Raw genomic sequence first — 18,020 nt, forward strand, 5'->3', positions numbered from 1 at the left:
ACTCTAGTATTTTTGAAGGGAATGAAATGCGGCAGATATTCTCCAAACACTTTTGATATTTATACTTCTTCACACTTGTCTAGAAGAAAATACGCCGTTAAAATAGTATTAGAAAACAGGAAACTATTTCTTAAGTGTTCCTTGTTGATACGATGAAACCACAGAAATATCTGTTCACTTTTCGTTTTTTTAGGGGGACCATTTTTATACATACATTTTATTAGTTTTCTGTAAAAGAAAGCCATTGAGATGGCTATTTGTCTGCCCGTCCGCACTTTTTCTGATCGCCCTAAGATCTTAAAAACTACTGAGGCTAGAGGGCTGCAATCATCAAACGTACTAAATTGCAGCCCTCTAGCTTCAGTAGTTTTTATTTTACTTAAGGTTAAAGTTAGCCATAAACGTGCCTAATAAATGGCTTTACAAAAGTTTAAAATCAAACACTGGTTATCCTGATATAAGGTCAAAAAGTAAAATCTAATTTAGATCTTAAATTAACTGACGCCGGGACATGACTCTGGTCTTCCTGATACTATTGTAAACAAGAAGCATAAATCCCACACTAAAGGATGCATGTCTTTCCACAGAGTTTAAAATGGCTAGGTATGACGATTCTCATTTATTCAAAGTACGTAAACATGCATATGGAACTGGCCTTAAATAAGGCCATTAATTTGCAAAGTAAGCTTACACTGAATGCGTTGCCCAGATGTGGAAAGAAGGAAAAGCAGAGGGAAAGGAAGAGCACATATATTACTGCAAATCACGGAACATCATTCATCAGCGTCGCACATCAAATCTAAAGTTAATACATGTGAACTCTGTGGTAAAGTAATCCCCGGCCAATCGTGAGTATCCTTAGCAAGTGTTGATAAATCCAGTTCTTTTGTATAACGGATCTCGAGCTCCTAACTAGTGTCGACGTCATTATTAGATCCAAAAGCAACTGTCTTTGAGCTCTTGAGAGGGTCAGAGTCTCGGTTCAGTCTGAAATTGTTGTGCAAAAATACAAACGATGTCTGAAATCCTTTGGAGGAAGCGCAAGCGGCGATAATGTCGTCGACGAGAATGGGGCATTTCTAAATATGGAAAAAAGGGTCATGTAATCCATTTTCTCTTTTTCACCCTGCCTGTTCCTTTTCTCCAGAACGCAACAGAGGAAATCCTTGCAATTTTACGTTGAGAGGCTATTAAGTGATCTCGTTTTCTGAAAGAACTATTTTATCACCCGTAAAATCAAACCTTCTTTAGCATTATTACACGTGCGTAATCATTCCTATCATCATTTCTCTCTTTCTATCATGTTTTTTTTTTTTTTTACTCTTTTTATTTTCATAATAAGATCATGTCTTCTTGACTCCTAAACTACTATCATCACTATCATCTCCCTGTTATGGTCATTGATGTAATATTTTTCGTTTTCTACTTTATTAAATTTTCGACAACAGTGTTTCACTTTCCCATCATTATGATATTCTACCTCTCCTACGCCACCCCCCAACCCCAACCCCACAACAAAAAGAGAACTCAGAAGAAAAATAATGCAGGGCCTCCACCTCTAAGCATCAACCTAATCTTATTAGTCTTGGAAAAGTCATTAAGTATCAGAGAGAGAGAGAGAGAGAGAGAGAGAGAGAGAGAGATGGTAAGGCCCTGCCATGAGAATTTCTACATTCATGATGGTCCCAGATCCTATACAAAAGACGAGGACTGAGTGAAAGTTAAACCCATTCTTGCATGATATCAAGCGTTGCCAAAACTTGAATCAAACACTCTAGTTCGAAGGGCAATGAGTTATAATCAGTAGTTTTAAAAGCAAAGACAGTCAGATTGAATAAACTTTAATATGTGGGCATTCATAAAGGTTAAATGTATAACGAATTCTCACGAAGAGATTGCGTTATCCCCGATAAAGCCGGACTTCAGGAAAATAAAGACTAATTGGAGTTCGGAAGACAAATTAAGGCATAAGAACTTGCCCTATTTTGTTTTACACTTTTCATGAATACGGGAAAATTAACTGTTTTTCTAATCGTGTATTTTTTCATTATCTTACGAAAAAATTTTAACTTTCAAATAGCGAATGTTAAACAATCCATTCAGTTACTGCTACAGTAGATATTAGGAATTACCCTTGGAGAATAATTTTTCTTTTTACATAGGAAATTAGAATTAATAGTTCTGAGAATGAAAGAGGTTTGCCTGATTTGATATTGTTTTGGTACTGTCTACTAGCTTTCTTTCTTAACTTCCGCTTGTGGTCCTTATTATCCTGTATGTAACTGCAGTTTCAGATTCATAAAATACTTGTGACCTATAAGCTTTTCATATATATATATATATATATATATATATATATATATATATATATATATATATATATATATATATATATATATATATCAAAGTCGAAATCAGTTTGCTTTAAACCTGATGAACAGCATTCTCAACTCCCTAACTCGATAATATATATATATATATATATATATATATATATATATATATATATATATATATATATATATATATATATATATATATATATATATATATATATATATATATATATATATATATATATATATATATATATGTGTGTGTGTGTGTGTGTGTGTGTGTGTATACACACACACACATATATATATATATATATATATATATATATATATATATATATATGTGTGTGTGTGTGTGTGTGTGTGTGTGTTTATCTTCAAAACTAAATCTACTGCTTTTTGAAAATGTCCAAGGCAAACCGTAAAGTTATTTTATTTCCCTTTGACTTGCAGTTTTCCAAAAGATGAGATCCTTAAAAAGAAATGGGTTCTTGCAATACGCCCAGAGAAGTTTCCCCAACCAAACATTCCCGACTGCGTTCGAAACATTCCAAGGAAGAAGATTTTGACCGATCACTCACCAGAGTTCGATTACATAGTGATAGTATACCAAACATATTTGAAGCTTTTCCACACCATCTTAAGGAAGTTGAAAAGACAAAAAGAAGCCACCTAAAGAATGTGGGGAAAAGGAAGTAGGAAATTCTATTCATGATAGTGAAACTTTAAAACGAAAACACAGCGATGCTGAAGGTCAAGTGTGTTCGTTGAAGAACAAAATCAAAGCATTGTAACAATCAAAACGGCGGCTTGTAAAAAAAAAACAGCAATTTGCATAATACTTCCTCTGAATTAAAGCAGAGACCTTTTGTAAGTCCTGATAGTCTAGATATATTAGAAAACTGTGCTGGTGGTGTGTCAGATCTTTTAAAAAGCCAAATTGAAAAACTTAATACCACCCATCTAAAACTAAATATTCCCCCTCGCTAAGAAGTTTTGCTCCTACACTGAACTCCTATTCTCCTCATGCTTATCGCTACGTTAGAAAAACATTTGATACGTGTCTGCCACATCTAAGAACAATCTCAAAATGGTATAAACAGGTAGATGGTCAACCAGGTTCACAGAACTTTCTTTTTCAGCTTTAAAAACGAGAGCTGAAGTGGAATTGTAAATGGGCAAACCTCTCTTGTGGTCCTTGATAATGGATGAAATTGCAATAAAGCAGCATACAGAATGGGATGGAAAAAATATCACGGATTTACTGACATGGGCACAGAACTTGATGACAGTGCTCCAGTTGCAAACGAGGCTCTAGTGTTTAAAGTAAACGCAGTGAATGATTGCTGGAAAATGCTAGTTGGATATTTTCTAATTGCCGAACTTGGAGCTCATGAACGTGTAAACTTGGCTCAGGAATGTTTATCAAAACTTCATTCTATAGGTGTTAAAGTAATATCTTTGATTGTGGATGGTTTAACAACAAATGCAGCAGTGATCAAGGAATTCGGATGCATCTGAGCTCCAGTTAAATGAAAGACTGCATTTCCATATCCAATAACACAAGACTCTGTTCGTGTATTTTTTGATCCATGCCATCTGCTGAAATGAGTCAGAAATGTGCTTGGAGAAAAGAAACAATTCGTAGATGGAGAAGGTAACCTGATTAAATGGTATTACATAGAGAAATTATATAAACGAAGGTTTCCATTTTGGTAATAAACTTAGAGTTCAGCATATCGCGTGGATCAAAAAGAAAATGAATGTGAAATTGGCAACCCAGTTACTGAGTGAATCAGTAGCAAAATCTCTGCTATTTTGTGTAGATAACAATATAAGTGAATTTAATGAATGCGAAGCGACAATTAAATCCATTACGATTTCAACAATTTGTTTGATGTCATGAGTTCCAGAAATCTATATTCAAAAGGTTTTAAAAGTCCAATTCAAGAAAAGAATGAAGTTTTGATTAAAGATTTTTTGAAACAAGCAGAATCATACATTATGAGACTCAAATCCACTAATGGCATATTTCCAGTGAACTCGAATCGTAAAAGTGGTTTCTTTGGATTCATTGTTTGCATGCGCAGTTCAATTACTTTGTATAAAACTTAGTTGGATGTCCTGATCCAAAACTGAAGTTTATTGACTTATAAAATGAGTCAAGACCATATTGAGCTATTGTTTGATCAAATAAGAAGTAAGGTTAGATGTAATAATAATCCAATCGCTCTTCAGTTATGCGCGGCTTACAAAAGGATTGTGGTGCATAATGATGTGCTTCGCGGCAACAAGATACCTTTGGAATCGGTACCGATACTGAAAGCATTTAGTCTTGGTAGTTATACAGATGATAAACATTTGAAGACCCCATCAGCTGTGGCAATAAATTCCACGACAGGCAAAAGCAAAATTGCCGACCAACCGTTTCTTGAAATAACCGATGGAGATGATTACGTATATATTCCTAGCGCACACCATCTTTCGCTTTGCACGAATACCATTGTAGTGTACACAGCTGGATTCGTAGTGCATAGTTTAAAACAGTCGTTGGAGTGTAAAACATGTGCAAAGGCCCTGATAGTTAACAACAATAATAGGTTAAAGTCACTAATCACGTTGAAAAGTAAAGGCGGACTAATTCGAGAGCCAGGTTCAAGTAACAATCATCAAGACATAAGTTTAAAAGGAAAGGATTTCCATACAATTTATTACCTCTGTATTAAAGTATTGCTGTAACAAAGACATTTTTCAACCTTCATGATCATATGTATGAAACAGAACCACTGCAGAATCATTTAGTTTTACTTATTGAAGCGGTATCAGAAAAATAACAGACAGATATTCTTATGTTGCAAAGAATTTTTCTGCAAGACTGCTGGATCAAAACAAAATGAAGAGTTGCCAGAGTTACACGAAATCAGTACATTTTAGCGGCCAGTAAATGATTTTTATGCATATGCCTGCATCTCTGTTATTGTGTATTTATGTTCTTTCTGAAACCACTGTGTGTGTGTGTGTATATATATATATATATATATATATATATATATATATATATATATATATATATATATATATATATATATATATATATATATATATATATATATATATATATATATCACATAGGATATATAGGTCTTTTTTTCAATATATATGCCCATATATATATAAATAGTTGGAACCTGAGAGCAATGCACCCAGGGTTACCTGGGCATATATGCTTGCATATAGTTTTATCCCGACTCAGCAATGACCCAATTATAGCATTTCATTCAAATTATCCCTTCTAAGTGAATAAGATATCAACACAATCATGGAACGAAATAAATTTCTGACTATGGATAGGTCTTTATATATAGGCCATACAAGTTTATAGCATACACCCAAGGAATTACCTGGTTTATGATATATATATTTCTGTTATACGTGATTGTGTGTTATTATATCTTATACCCAGAAGGGATAATTCGAATTAAATGTGAGTGTGTGTGTGTGTGTATATAGTTATATATATATATATATATATATATATATATATATATATATATATATATATATATATATATATATATATATATAAGAAAAATAATATATATTTGACTTTAAAATATACTTTTGCACTATTTCTTATTTAGGTAATTGTTTTATTTCCCAAATTAAAAAGAAAAATATAAGAGAGCATGGCTGAGTGCGGCGGCAAAACTCGGGCAAAAACCCAGGCTTTTGCCCTTGTAGCGAGGTGTGGCTCAGCTTGACAGATCAGTACAGCTCTGACCGAGTGTGGCCTCTCTAGGTATTTGTCCTCCAAGTTTTCAATGATATGCAAGATCTAGATTTAATGAGCACAGATTCTGATTCGTTTAATTTTAATTTTCTTCTTAACGTGGCATCAAGGTATTACTGCCGGCTAGCCCTGATTTTCTCATTGGCTTGGACTGCCACCGTTAGCTTCTTTTCGGTTTAAGGTTATGAATCCATATTTTGTGAAATCGTTCTTGATAATATTTGATGATCACTTTGATAGTGATGCAATCTGGTTGATAATACTCTGACTGATAATTAAGTGTCTCTATATCCTTAAATATGCACTGTTGTTGTACAGTAGGCCATAAAAGACACTGAAAACAGATTTTTTTTTCTTAGGTCTTAAGCCATCAACCATAAGGGTGAAAATCATTTGCTATCCTTGCCCACAGATAAGATACATTTTATGCGTGACAAAATTACTTTTAATAGCGCCACGATGTTGTCTTTTCTATGAATGGAAAATTGTCAAAACGACATATTGTCAGGGAAGAGGAACGTGGGTGGAGGGGCGGGTAGTTTTTTCCAACAATGTACCTTGTGTCTTGCAGTGTAAGGCAAAACTAAAGGCTTTTTCAATGTCTCGTCTTTTCCTGTTTCCGCCTCTTATTTTCCATCTGTCTCTTTTAATCTCCTTTTGCCATACTGTCTAGCATCTTGGACTTTGTGTTCTTTCTATTCCATCGCTCATGGAAGAAGGATTCCTTCAGGTGATTCATATGAGACGAAAATGTGACTTGTAAATCGTTATAACTGGCGAGGGAGAGTTGTTCATCCCATAGGCTTGCTCTCCCTGTCCTGTGGGTCCCTAATCCAGTCTGTCTGTCTTTTTCCTTCATTTCCGTCTCTTATCTCGCGTTGACCCTCTTTGCGTCTGCGATTCTAGATGATAAGACATATAAATAAGAATCTAGACCAGCAATTTTTAGTTTTCTGAAAAGAAAATTAGTGTGCCGGCTTTGTCTAACAGTCCGCACTTTTTTCTGTCCGCACTTTTTCTGTCCGCCATCAGATCTTGAAAACTACTGAGGCCAGAGGGCTGCAAATTGGTATGGTGACCATCCACGCTCCAGTCATCAAACATACCACATTGCAGCCCTCTAACCTCCGTAGTTTTAATTTTATTTCAGGTTATAGTTAGCAATAAACGTGCCCCTGGCACTTATACAGGCAGGGCCACCACCAGGCCGTGGTTAAAATTCCATGGGCCGCGGCTCATGCAGCATTATACCGAGACCAACGAAAAATAATTCTGTTTTCGGTGGCCTTGATTATACGGTGTACATGAAACTTGATTGCGCCGAAGAAACTTGGGGGCATTTTTTTTTACTTTTGTAACTGTCCCTGGGCAGTCTTAAGCCCAGTAAATACTGAAGTGCGTTCTCCCGCATGTAATTCTCTCCTGCTAGGTGCTGGGATTTACGAGGACGCAACACAGTCTCCGCACTCACATGAGAGATTTGCTCATATATAACTCTCCATCATTTCTATTTACAGTAATGAGATAACTCATTTCCAAAAGGTGGTTGTTATATCCAACGCAGACACATGACCACATATTTTTAGGAAAAGAAATAAGCGAGACCCAAATCTGAGGTTCAAGAACAATGTTCATAGTAGTTAAAATTGTAAGCTTTGTTTGTTAAGGGAAAGCTTAGAGATATAATTTAAACGGTGAATAACTGCAGATTTAAGTACCAGTCATTCCAAAAATATGATTACTAGGTTTTGATCGTTTTTCATAAGTATGAAATTATATGTTATGATCCCTATACTATATGCACTAGATAATTAATCTTTCCCACATAAACAGGAATATGAAGAGATAGTCCACATAATGCAAATGGTCCCTCTTATAAAAATGTACGCTATAAGTGTATGCAAACCCTGAAGTGTATTGGTCATTCCCCTCTGACAGAAGAGCGGAGGCCATGGCCAAGGGAAAGACGCTACAGATCTGTTCAAAAATGGTGGGTGAGTGTAGGTTTCGTAAATATGTAATCGGAGAGCGCCTGATATGGAGTAAATATGACAAAGAAATACGAGAGAACATGATTTGAGGTAAAACACACATGACGAAATGCCTGAATTCGCTAAAAAAAACAAAAGATAGGAAAAAACCTAAAAGGAGTCAGTGCATAAATTTATCCTAGCGGCCGAGGGTAAATATTTTTATGAATTGATGACTGATGGCAGACAAGTAAACAGGAAAATAGAGGGAATCGACGAATCAAAATACAAAAAATAAAACAACTAGCAACAACTTCACAATAAAGAGAGAGAAAGCATGAACGCACAATAAACAGAGGCAAAATATGCCCAGAGAGATATACAGTGGAAATGAGAAGACGAAATCGAGCGACAGAAGAGAAATCCTGAAACTGGATCGGGTGAAGGAAGTGAAACAAGCTGCTGACAACATTCAAGGAAGGCGAAAGCTAAATTCAGCAACGGCAAACAATATTCGCTTTCCCCGCAAACAAAAACTGAGGATCTTCTACTGATGGAAACAATATCGAATTTTATGTCAGCTCCAAAACTAAGAGATTTTCTGAGACCGCGTCGGAAAAGTAACATAATTGTAGTAGTATTATATAGTTGTGTATTAACAGATACATATTCTTGCCTTGCGTGATATATTCATGTGTACTGGCATGTCTGTTTGGTTTGTGTCCGGCCGTAGAGGTCTGTCCGTAGAGACCATTACACTAACAGGTACTCTTATACATTTACATTTGTTTGGACACAAGATCCTTTCATGTAAGAAGCAATTATGTAGCGCATTGTTTTGATAATAAGAACTCATCTAATGCGCATTACCCGAGTATCCTCAGTTTTTCTGATTATATATTTCTTTCATTTTTATCTTCCATCAACGGGTTAAATATACAGTACAGTATATATATATATATATATATATATATATATATATATATATATATATATATATATATATATATATATATATATATATATATATATATATATATATATATATATATATATATATATATATATATATATATATATATATATATATATATATATATATATATATATATATATATATATATATATATATATATATATATATATATATATATATATATATATATATATATATATATATATATTATATATATATAATATATATATATATATATATATATATATATATATATATATATATATATATATATATATATATATATATATATATATATATATATATATATATATATATATATATATATATATATATATATATATATATATATATATATATATATATATATATATATATATATATATATATATATATATATATATATATATATATATATATATATATATATATATATATATATATATATATATATATATATATATATATATATATATATATATATATATATATATATATATATATATATATATATATATATATATATATATATATATATATATATATATATATATATATATATATATATATATATATATATATATATATATATATATATGAACACACACACACACACACACACATATATATATATATATATATATATATATATATATATATATATATATATATATATATATATATATATATATATATATATGTGTGTGTGTGTGTGTGTGTGTGTGTGTGTGTGTGTGTGTGTGTGTGTGTGTGTGTGTCAAGATAGATAGATATATTATCAATGAGTGCAGAAGCACTCTTTGGTTCCTTAGATTTCGTGTAAGCTTAACAAGATTGTTTTGTTTTATCTTTTTGTTATAAAGATATCTTCCTATTGCCTAATCTTCCGAAGTTTATCATTGTCAATACATTAAAGAATGTTAGGCTAGATGTACTTGGTAAAGCTAAAATTCACATTTCCCAGTATTCCTTTGCCAATACGAGTTCCTTGATTTTCAGCTGTAATCCCCGTCCCAGTGCGAGGTGTTAAGAGAGAAAACCTGTGTTTAAAGATTTTGTCCTTTCCTCCCAAAATCTATAAAAAAAAAAAAAAAACACAGTAATGTTATTTTTACCTTATCTTTTAGCAGAATGATAAATCTAAAGTGGAAACTAAATATTCCTCAAACCTGTGAGGATGGGATTAAAACGAATAATGTAATACTGAAACCTGTGAGGATGGGTTTAAAGAGAATTATTTATTCATGAAAAGCGAAAGAGAGAAAACTGATAAGAGGAGGGGGATTGAGTAGCTCTCTCAGCTGTTTTATTACCCATTATCCGTAAGAGATTCCAAAATCATCAAAGAAAAAGAAGGGAAAACAGAATGAAAGAAGCGGTGCCATTTTGGGTCCAGGAATTTAATCCCATTATTTTATGAAGGAAAGAATTTCTTACAGAAAATGATTCGTCCTAGTGATGGAATATAGATACTTCATACCATAACACATTAACGCCCACAAACATGCACATTTTCAAGATGCCGTTTCCCCCGAAAGCTGCTAGCTCCTCAGAAAAACAAGGCAGAAAACTTCCAGAGCATCAGCAGTATTATAAAGTTGTAAATAAATCTGACCTGAAGCGTGAAGAGAGACTCCACACAATTGACGGAACACTCAAGTCTTTCTTATTGGTGTTTATAAGCTCTCAGCTCCAACATCCTTACCATGAAATTAGGCATTTGATCCTTTCTAAGGCAATCTAAAGAAAAAAATTTTGGCATCAAGATAGATTTAAATAAAGCTAATTTGCTAATATGAGGATCCTGTTATCCATTGTTTATTTTCTATTAAAACGTATAGCTCCCTTCTAGCTGGTGTTTTACGCAAGACATTTTGTTATACCATGACGCAAATATCCACTAATATGCTTTTGAGCTTAATTTTCAGATTCAAGATACTATATTTATTTACTTTAATACTCCTGCTTCTAATTTTAAGAAGCAGAATTTGAAAACGGAAAAAGAAATTCTATTTTAAATACTTAAAAAAAAATATTGAGAACTAATACGAAAACCACAGGAAAAATCATCCACTTCGGTAAATTGATTTGAAATGCAAGAAGAAAACTTTCCATCTTCGTTGCTGCATGAATATCCGACTATTTTTCATTTTGGTTAGGAAATCCGAGGAATGTGTAATAGTTTGCGCTGGCTTGAACAAAAAATTAGATTCAAATTTTATGAGGTGGAATGGATTTTGTGTTCTTATTTGTCTGTATTCCAACTGTGAAGCTGTCCGCTTTAAACTGCACTAACGCCATCATTTGCTTAGTTAAAAATAATTTCTTATTTATTCTGACTGATATGAAGGGATAAAAGAATAATTAACAGGATATTATAGTTACGAATTCTTTGACAGTAGCAGGAATATGATAATACTGAGGACAGCAGGGAAATATGACAAACGTGAACAATTGACACTCACCTTTATAAAACATTCATAGAATCATAAAGTGATTGCAGTAAGGATGGGAATCACTGAACGGAATTACAGGACAACATTCGGGACAGAATATCGAAGGTCAAGAAATTCAAAAAGAAAAAATCAGGAACAGTAAAGTTTTACAGATGGGGATTACAAAATAAAAATAGGTTCATAAAAAGAAAAAGTATCAAGAGGTGTTCGTCGATTTCCTGGTTGTTGGAGCTATTATAAGAGACGATGCCTCTGGATATTCATACCCGAAAACTCAAAGGTCGGGGGCGCAGAGAGATTAAGTCAAGCCATTTCATCTCCTACATGGAGCTATAAATAGTCAGATGAGAAAAATACAGCTGCTCAATTTCATTTTCATGCCTCACTCTTTGAATTAGTTGTGTTCTGGATCCGTGAGGGAGGCCTCTCTTTTCCGAGTAAAAACGAGGAGTGAGCTGAAGAAAAATCTCTTCTAGGGAAAAGGATATAATTTCAGAAAGAAAACCATCACTTTATAATATACTCTCTCATAAACAGGAGTAGAATTACAGACGAGGAAATGTTTTCTTCTATTTTATTTACATACTTTCTTCAACTGATTCTGCCCGATAGCTCTTGATCTTTAGGGGAGACCGGGGCTAGTTCGCACACTTTTTACAATTTTAGTTATTAGGATTAGAAAACAAACATATTTACAAAATTCTTATCATCACTGAAAAAAATGAACATTCCTGTTTATCACAGAGCAAGAAAATTGTGGTTTGCTGTCAGCATAAGGTAACAGTAAGCTTTAGAAAAAAATAAGTTTTTTTGCCATCTTTCCCCGTATACGGGGTAAGTTGGCACACATTATGGGGTAAGTTGACACATTGATCATTAAAAGAAAATTACTATATTGCATTTAAATCAAATGACAAAAATGTATTCTGAATTTCTAATATATATACAAAATATAAGGCATTAGTATCGCTTCAGATCATCATCTGAGTTGCAATTGTGGCAGGTGTAAAATAAGTCTTCGTCAGTGCAGTCTTCATGCTCCGGCATGTTACATACCCTGCACTGGATCCACACTTCTCCTGCCTTACCTCTAGAAAATAGTTCTATGCACACCAAACACAGGCTTTCTTCAACTGAGCTTTCTTCTGAGTCAACATGAGCAGTTCTTAAACTATGGGATTGGTGTCTCTTTTTTGCTTGCGAAAAGAGGCTTCTTTTCATCTTTGATGTTTTTTATTCAATTTCTTTTCAAGAGCTTCTTTTTTTTTTTTTTACTGGTGTGTCAGTTGAAATAGCAGAACGACGTTTCCTCCTATTCAGTGAATTTTCCCTTTCTGGCACCTGCCTTAGGCAATGGCCTCAGTTCTGCAGGTGAAGTCACTGTCTCCCCAGTTACTCCAAAAGAAGATGGTGTGGGTTCATTCTGCTCTCCAAGGTGATCAATTTACCGTGGACTTCTCCATCATTTTTTTTTGAGCCAGCTTGCCCCATCCCTACCATTTGGTACAAAAACACTTACCAGTCCACACCAAGAAACCTTGAGTTATCAATTTTAATGGTATAGAATCTTTAAACCATAAGGAAAACTATGCAAGAACTGAAAAAATATTCTTTCATGAATGTATAGATGTTATAGCAAAAAACACAAAGGTAACAAAATTTACTTACTACCGTCAGAATCAGACTTTGTCTCATAAATTCGAGCTCTTACGTCTACTCTATATGGAATTTTGTTGGTAAATGAGGAACCACGGGGTAATTACACAGTATATGTATTCGAGTCATCTATTGGTACACATGAAAGTTATTTAGAGGATGCCAACTTACCCCTGTAGCCAACTAGCCCCGGTCTCCCCTGCATTGCTTTGAATTCTACTCTGATTCTATTTGGCTATAGATATATGCATAAATATAATTACTTTTCCTACACAACTGGTAAACAGTTAGATTGTACAATGAAGACTATGAATTCCTCAATCTTTAGATTATCTAATGACACTAATAATACCGTCATATTTAGTTCATGATTTTACGGGTTAGACGTCTGGTGACTTATCCCCACCCTCTCCCTGAATAGGTTTCCATCTTCTTCAAATTTGCATTCATGGTTTTCCCGATAAATCTTTTGGGTCTCCTTATCAGTCACGGAGTCTTCACGCTCACAATCTGTATTGCTCTAGCCGTTTGTTCTCCCGTTACTGTCACATATCCAAAACATCCCAATCCGTTCTCCAGCCTCAGAACATCACAGTGGATATCTCAGTTATTATCTTGAAAATCGGCAATGAAATAATATATAAAACTTCATTTTAGAAAAAGCGAATGATATTCCCCATCTCTATGAAGTGTCCTTAAGAATTCTGAAGAGAGATTCGTTTGTAACAAATGATTATAAACTTTTATTTCATTTTAAGAATCTTTAGTTTTATTTTATCATAGCAATAATTTTACTTCAATAAAAATATGAATCGTTATCGCAGTACACAACTAGTTTATGAGTAATATGATATCGTTTCTTTTAGGGATTATGAATGATGCGCTGTACCTTACAATTCCCCAATGACTTTGTCTCGTGGCTTCCATTCACATCGAAATTGAAATTTGGGACGTAATTTTTATCTATGTTTTATCTCTGTTTTAAGGTCAGTCTTCATTTCTTGATTATTTTGACCTCATTTTTTTCTATATTTTTTCATCCTCATCACTTGAAACGAAAACAATACAGAAAATTTACCAGTTCCTCTTCTCTCAGGCGAAAATACAGATGAAAGTCTTGAAATATAAGTCATTGGAACCCAGGGGAAGAGTGAAGAGCAATAGTGTTGGAATCTACGGTTCCATTATGCGCAAGAGTACCGTCGTTCTCTTCGTTGTTACAGAAAATTCGAACTTTTTTCACACTATTCCTGAATATCATGCGACTACAATATAGCGATGACTTGCACTTGCTCGAGTAGGGGTCTCTGTAATTTTGAAGGATAGACGTCTTTTTCTTTTTTCCCTTTTCCGTTGTTTTTGCACTCTAAAAACAAAACACAGCGGGCATTATGATACAAATATAATTTCTTCCGACAAATATATGTTAAATATTACATCTTTACTGACGTCGTATAATATAGTTTTCTGTACATTTTATGTAAAAATGAGTAATGAAGGTATAATGATATAATCACCAACGTTATAGGATTCTGACTAGTGACCAAATGAGCCTGTCAGTAGTTACAGTTGGATAATATTACTCGTTTCAGATCTAAAAAGAATAAAAACAAATTACATACGAAAGTCTTAGTCACCTTATTTGGTATTCATTTAGATTTTAACACGGTCCTTGTTTCGCAAATGTATAAGAAATCTCCTGCGTTACTATTCGTGCCTATTTTTATAACAAAGTTAAATGTAGTAATATTTCATCCTTTATATGTGTCTGTTACACTTTCTGATGGTTTTATATTTTTTTCTGGTAATATCTTATGTAATCTATACATTTTATTCACATATTGTTACAGTTAAGGTTTTAGGTTTTTTATTTCAAATATACTTCATGGGAAACTGCATTTTTCTGCATAATCAAATTCCTCGGTATCTCTGAAGAATACAAGCTTGTCAAATGCAACAATATCTAAAAGTTACATCATATCGCAGTGATAGTTTCAAGCCGCAGTGTAGATGAATATCATTACTACTTTACTCTATTACAGGGGTCTTCAAACTATGCCCCGAGGGCTACATCCGGCCCACCTTATTTGAAGCTGTTTGGATAAGTAGGCGGAAGCTTTCATTATTTATATTATTACTTTTAAAAATTTCAACATCAAATTCTTAAGAAGTTTTCAAGCCGTTATACTGGCGTGTTTTCCACGTTCCTTCATTCTTTTGTATTTTGTTAAGCGTGCTATTCGCATTTTCGAAAGAAAAGAGAAAAAAAACAGGATAAACTTCGTCACCTCATTTGTGATTATTGAAACAAGTCCGGAAGACAGGTTAAGTAACAGCTTTCCTTTTCAATGTCAACTTAAGGAGTGGAAACGATGACGCCACGATTGTGTGAGATTAATATGCTCGGTTTCTTATGGGACAAGGGCTCAAACCTAATGGTTCAGGCAGGAAATTGGTAAACAGGCAATCTCTAGCTCTAGTCTGCTTTCGTGGAGTTTAGTACTCTTGGTCTAATAAAGCAGGGCTCTCCAAACTTTTAAGTGTCAGAGCCACATTTTTTATAGTTTGCACATCTTTGCCGGCCACGGGAAAAAGAAAAAAGCGCCAGTTTCATACAGAGTAGGCTATTCAGTTATTTCAAACTAACTTAAAACAAATGAAAACATCTTCATTTTTAAGGCTGTTTCGTGTTTACTCGAAAATCAGTAGTTTAAGAAATAACATGATGTTATTTTTTATATTTACTAATAACATTTAGGGTAACTCCAAAGTTTAAGAAACTGGGCAGTTTAAATATGAAAATGATAATTTTGAGGCCAACACCAGCGCCAAGGGGGATGGGAGACGACTGACTGCCACCCCTGGCTGTGACTGGTAAAACTCGGATTTATTTGGCCATGGAATATTAGCTGCTGTGGGCCACATGATTTCTCCCCCCTTTCTTTCGTGTTATGTATAGTCTGTCTGTATTTGCTCATGGTTGTAGTGCTTTGTGTACTGTCATGTGTTTTCTAGTTTTCTGGTCTATTATTATTATTATTATTATTATTATTATTATTATTATTATTATTATTATTATTATTATTATTATTATTATTATTATTATTATTATTATATACCACTAGTTGTAAAGTGGGAGGCTACTGATGTCAGAATTTTTTCTTTTATCTTTTCATTTCGATCTTAGGGTTTGTAATGACAAATGTATTCAATAAGTGTGAAGAAATGAAGTAGTAAAGGGGGCATTGTAGTTACCATAATAACATTCGTTTCTGGTAAAAGTGACTAGTAAATTCTACATACATTGTATACACACACACACACACACACACACACACACACACACACACATATATATATATATATATATATATATATATATATATATATATATATATATATATATATATATATATATATATAACTGCAGATGAAAAATAAGAAACGGGGTGTATGTTCTGACCGGTTTCGACTTTATTTCCAAGCCATTGACGAAGGACTGATACAGAGTATGAGAAATCACAAATATATATACTACAAGAACAGTACTGACGAACATACACAACAGTTAGAGACTACATGTCCCCCCTCCGGCCGGTGCCGAGGTAGGAGTGGCCTTCAAAACTCATTTGGCTAAAAATCACAATACACTCTCAGGGGACAATGCTGATAAACAAACCATACGCCACCTCAGATCCACATCTGACAGGTGTCACGGAGGTGGAGTTTGGAAACTCATTAACACTACTACCCTCGTACTGTGTTTACAAATATGATAATCCTATTTTCATACATCTCTACTGCCTACCTTAAAATTTAAACAATTTAAAAATTTCTTTTAATATTAAAGGATCAAGTTTATACATCCCTTGATTGATATTCATATTATGGTTGTAACTTTCTTTTATAAAGCTAGATTCAATGATATTCCTTTCCAGTGCATTATTAGAATATACAATCCTTTTTGCCCCTTCCCAGTTGATAGCATGATTGTTCTCACTAACATTTACAAATATACCACTGTTCCCCTGTGCATATCTCACACATTTCTTATGCTGTTCAATTCTTTTTTCCAGTGCTTTCCCGGTTTGGCCAATATAAGAGTTGTCACAAGACTTACACGGAATTTTATATACACACCCTTTAGTATTGTCAGGGGAGTTCTTGATAAGTACATTTTTTATTGTTTTATTGTTCTTAAATGCGACATTAACACCAAAATTCTTAAGGAGATGAGGGATATCTTTCATATTATTATTATAAGGCAGAACAAGCAAATTTTTTGTGTTGTAAGGTTCTTTCTGGTTTTGATACATAGTCTTTTTTGCCGCTTCAAATGCACTGTTTAATACACTATCAGGATATTTCAATTTCTTGCCTGCATTCCTAATCTTATCTATTTCATTGGCAAACTTTCTTGCTTACTTGGGGCCCCTCGGGACCGGCCTTCTGAAGAGGCCTGATCCCAGATTCACTTTGGATCTGTTACCTCGTTACTGAGTTTCTTTCGTTTCATTCTGTTGTTTTTGTCTGTCTCTGGAACTGAATCTCCTTGTTTACCTGTGCATCGTATCTTTTATAGAATTAATACTTATTCTTTTTTGGTTGGTGTTGGTCTTTGTAAAAATTACAGTTTTTGCCAGACAGTAAGATTTTAATTACTACATTATAAATGTATGGGCATCGGAACCCAACAGTTCAGAAATTCTTATAGTGGTCGGTATTTAATCTCTTGTGTCACGCATTCTACAATGTCAACATTAGTTAATTTCAAGTTTTACTTTTTGGATGTAGCCAACACCAAAAAATCTATACCAACGAATAATGACCTCTTAA

The sequence above is a fragment of the Macrobrachium rosenbergii genome, chromosome 42 (assembly GCF_040412425.1).
Source record: "Macrobrachium rosenbergii isolate ZJJX-2024 chromosome 42, ASM4041242v1, whole genome shotgun sequence".
In the NCBI taxonomy this organism is placed as follows: domain Eukaryota; kingdom Metazoa; phylum Arthropoda; class Malacostraca; order Decapoda; family Palaemonidae; genus Macrobrachium; species Macrobrachium rosenbergii.